At 43.9% G+C, this 4942-nt stretch overlaps 1 pseudogene across 1 annotated transcript; it reads right to left on the reverse strand.

Moving 5' to 3' along the window:
- Positions 1-319: 319 nt before the first annotated feature.
- LOC103655254 (cysteine--tRNA ligase pseudogene) lies at positions 320-4659 on the reverse strand (annotated as a pseudogene). Its single transcript, NR_163560.1, has 7 exons — positions 4199-4659; positions 4007-4088; positions 2268-2314; positions 1443-1861; positions 1275-1331; positions 485-736; positions 320-414 (listed from the first exon to the last, which is right to left on the reverse strand). The product of NR_163560.1 is annotated as a cysteine--tRNA ligase pseudogene (transcript).
- Positions 4660-4942: the final 283 nt, after the last annotated feature.

Consider the following 4942-nt stretch of genomic DNA (forward strand, 5'->3'; position numbering starts at 1 on the left):
AGCGATGAACGTATGTGAGCTCACTCTTGCTGTCTCACATACACCACAGGTCAGGACCAGGTACTGCAGGATGATGCTCATGGAGGATGCGGTGATGAGTTCGTGAGAGGTCTAGGTCGTCGTCTCCCAGTCAACTTTGGGTTGCTGGACTGTTGTCTCCTTATAATGTAACTATTTATTTGTATAGAACTCCTGTTATATATAAAGTTGTGACATTCGATCCTGTGCCACTATACATCATATGTTTGAGACTTGGTCCCAGCATAATTGGTGTTTATGTTAACCCCGGGTTTTGGACCCCTAAAATCCGGGTGTTACAGGCTGCTCGCTGCGACGACGCCCATGTATAATCCATGCAGTAGATGCAGTTGAAAAGGGTCAGCTTCAGACCCCCCTGCCCCTGAGTGAAGAATACTGCATCCAGAGATGGTGATTTTGTTAGTTCAAAATGTATAACTGCCCTCAGGCAAAAATCTCATTTTACCATCATTTGTTGAGTGGGTGCGGCGTATAATCATGACTCTTCAGATCCCTCTGGTTCGCATGGTCTCCACACTGTACCAGAAGGTTCATCCATCAGGGCGATGCCCTTGGTAGCAAGGTTTTTCCTGATTCCATCAGATATCTCAAACTGTTTATTCTTCCTTGCAACGTTTCTCTGCTCAATCTGCTCTTGCAATGTTTCTTCAGTCAGCCCCGCTCTCTTTAGTGCTTTGTCCTTCAATTGCTTCAGTACCTATTGGACCAACAGTTTACTCGTTAAATCTGTAGGTGGTCATCATAAACAGAAATACATTTCTAGACAGTAGAGTTATTTTATTTCTAGACAGTGGCTTCAGTACCTCTGCCAAATATAAGCAACATGTTTAATAACGAAAGCATCAATGACATACCAAACCAATCACAACAGAAATTAGAAAGCTGAAACAAAGAACAACATCACAAGTTCACCCAAACCACAAGGTCACTTTTGGGTCAAACAATTAGCAAAGACCGAAGAGAGTGGGAGTCATATCATGAAGCAAAGAAAAATGGTGAAATGGTTTGGTGCAAAATATAACTACCATAGGACTGAAACATACTGCACAAGCTTTAAATTTCTATCATGATATACTATTTGGAGTACACTTGAACACAACAAATTCAATAATATAATCATGGGGCTACTGATAACTACTGAAATTAGGAATAATCACAATGGGGGGTTATACACCAAACACACAAAAAATCCATTCAGGAGCACACAGGGTTAAGTGTGAGACAGAGACACAAACCTCTGGACCACCACCAATATCCATTTTCCCAACTTTGCTCCCACATGGCGTCACGCGCTTGACAGTAAAAAAACAGGAAGATTATAAACATCGAACAATTCTTAATAATAAATATATAACATTGATCCTGAAAAATAGGAAATATATAACATTAGGAGAAAAACTTACTTATTTGAGTTGGAGTCAAAGCGATGATCAGCTGATAAAAAGTACCTTTGATCCTAAGTAGATTCTCGTATGCAATGTGAATCACCGACATATGTTAGTCACAACCCACTCATCTATTATCACAAATGTCAGTTGAAACAGTGAAGAAAAGGTCTCATAAATATTGAAACATGAAAAGGAAGTTAACAAAGAAAACTCTAACTATAACCAAAGCTCTCATATGTTCTGCTCCCACACGTAAATGTGTGTCTGCCTAAGAAATATATGCATGTTTATTATATGCATGTTTAAGGCCGAAGTAATTCTATAAAACATGTCGTCGTTATTGTCAAATATACTTACCCATAGCCTAGAAATATTTATCGGTCTTGACGAACGCTGCAGCAAGCGCATGTGGGAGCACGACGGGACACTCCTCCCTGCAGAAACATGTAGGAATGGCACACAAGACATTGATCAACATATTCTGCCTTGCATATATGGTAGCTATAAATCAACAAAGCACAATGGCAACTGTAAGATGGCTATCAGAAGAAAAAAGAATCAGTCATCAACGGTATACCATCATCAAGCTACCGCCAAAACACAACATGAGATGAAATCTGATATGCTTTTTTCATAACGCCATATAGTTAAGATGTGCTGCTTAGGATCAAAGGTAAAAATTGTTTTTTAGTCATCATGCTTCCATCATGCATGCACTGGCCTATCGCATACAAAACAACACAACAACTATTTCTATTCTCTTAAGAAAAAAAAGAGACAGAAAGGCGAACACGATCTATACTACCTACAATCTGCTGGACAAAGGGCAATGTGGGTTACCGTGAAGACAAAGAAGGAGGTGGACGGGTCCCCAGGGATGTGCTGGCCTGCATCGACGAGGAGCAGCTCAGTGTAAGGTCAAGGCATTGTAATGAGATTATCCCTATTGAACGAGCATTCAAGCATGTGCAAAATGAATTTTATGATATACATTGTAAAAACTGAAAAGTAAAATGTAAGTGCATGAAAACAAAAGGTATAATCAAGAAGAATAAAGGACCTGAACACATACAGCATGTGCACTGCAACATCCAGCGCCTACATAGTTTCGATCTGATAGTTGAGCAATCACTACCAGTGGCGGAGGGCGGAAAAGATTGAAGGTATGGCTAAATCTAGCAAAGATTTTTTTACCAAATTAGCTTATTATATGATTATGATTGTCGTCTAATGTATACATAAAAAATATTTATGACAAATAGAAAGATATAAATGAAGTTAACTGGCTAACCGAGTGATAACACACTTTAATTTCATCTAGGAGAGTAAAAGTTTGCAGCTCCTCTATCATTGCCATCGAACCAAAATGTCCGCAAATCTATAGTCAGCCACCATCAATTGTTTACCGAAGTATATTAAACTATTAAACACACATGCCAATTAAGTTGTAACACTGTTCGTGGCAATTGACACTTGTTTCTGTTCAGGTCATCAGCCATTCAAGGAGATAGGAGATGCGCTGGCGCGCTGCCCAGCTGCCACCGTCACGGACTCGATGACGATATTAGGACTCGTGCTTGGCAGTGAATGGACGATCGTGGTGTCGTGAGAGACGAGTACAAGCAACTAAACGATTAACATAGAGTAGAAGCTCTCGAGGCCTGTAACTAATAGTTCCTAACATGTGTTTCTGCTCTTTCTCCAGCCACCTTCTCTAGCCACCGATGTTGAGTTTCTTGCGGTGAATCTTTATTTTCTTCGATATGCTTATGGTACATAGTGATTTAGGCATAACAATCACTAAGAATTTTAGGTATGGCGAGTGTCATATCTTGCCACATTAAGAGCTCCGCCCCTGATCACTACCCACTTTGAGGAGGAGCTCCAAACGAGCCAAGTGAGCATTTACTCGAATAGGTGGTGAGCAAGAAGGGAAACACACCAGATTGGTGAGCACAGGGTGGACGAGGTGTAGCTGTAGTATTCAAAATTCAAGAAAAATAATTAACACGAATAGGGAACAAGTGTAGTAATCTTGTATTTAATTATATGCACACTTGAATTAATATAGTACAATGTGTGCATTGTAACGTATACAATTTATTTGATGAGGGACTCAGTGCATAGCAATGACATACAATTTATTTGATGAGTGATTCAGGCAATAGGGAATCACGAACAAGAGCAAACAATGCAGAGTTCGCTTAAAAACCGAATACTCTGATTTTCCAACACTTTTAAGAGCTATCCGTCGTAATATCGTTTCTGGCTGCAGCTGCACCCTCCATTATGTTACATGGAGAACTAAGTAAATAATTATAATAGTTTAACAGGTAAGTAGCAAGAAAAGTAACACAAATTAAACGCGACCGCAAGATCTTAGCTTGCTTCTTCATTATAAGCAAACTAAGTCATTTCATTGTGTTAGATTGTTGGATCAGAAACAAGCATCTAAATTTGGTATACTGATTGCCCCTCAGCGCACAGTGGGTTGAGGCAGTGCATCAAACGCTTCAAGCGCAAACAAGCAGAATGGAAAGCCAGACAGCACCGGAACGATCGGGACACGAGGAGCTTACCAGAGACTACGGCGCAGTGGCAGCGGCACCCTCCTTGGCGACGGCTGCCGGCTTCACTCGGTTTCCAGCAGCACAGGGCACCCTAGAATTTCAAGGAGCCGACTCCCTATAACACGCGACAGATGTGCGCTGCAAAAAATGTAGGGAACAGGAGGCATGCGTCCGGCAAACCAACAGGGGTCGAACATTCACCTGGCATGGTGCTGGCGCACCTGCACGACGGCGGGCCACAGGTTTGGGTCGGCCTATGACTGGCCACAGGCTCCATAGAGGCGGTCGTGAGCGGTGAGCTCGACGACGTGGGCCTGCGGCGGCGGTGGCTCCGTCTTGCCCGCCTCGTGCTCGCAGTGGAGGTCGAAGCGCCTGGGGCAGGGCATGGTGGAGACGAACCTCTCGCATCGCTTCTTTAGGTTGGGCACATCGAGGCCCCTGGAAAGCTTCGGTCCCCGGGGGAACGGGAGGGCGGGCGAGGAGGCCGACGCGGCGTGGGACGGGTAAGCGTGGTGGAGGAGCGACGACTTGACGGGGCGAGCGGAACGCCGGGTAAGCGTGGTGGAGGAGCGACGGCTTGACGGGGCGAGCGGAACATGGGATCCGGCTGCCGGCGTCGCCTAGGGTTTTGGATCCGAATACGGGAGGCAGAACGGGGTCGCGAGCGGGTGTGCCGTGTGCGTGGTGGAGAGAGTGCGCGCATCGGACGAGGCATCGGACGAGGGAGAGATTCCACGGCGTATCGAACGGTTGAGATTCATGGGAGGCAGAACGGCAGAACCGCGCTCTGGCAGACTACTCTTACCTTCTTAATAAGTAGTACAGATATGGCAACGTATCCTGTGTAAAAGGTTCTCCTGTGTAAACATGCTAAAACGTCTTAACAACCTTTGGATCCAGAATCAAAGGCTAATCTTAATCCCACCTGATAATATTGTGTTTTTT

The sequence above is a fragment of the Zea mays genome, chromosome 4 (genome assembly GCF_902167145.1).
Source record: "Zea mays cultivar B73 chromosome 4, Zm-B73-REFERENCE-NAM-5.0, whole genome shotgun sequence".
Lineage (NCBI taxonomy): Eukaryota > Viridiplantae > Streptophyta > Magnoliopsida > Poales > Poaceae > Zea > Zea mays.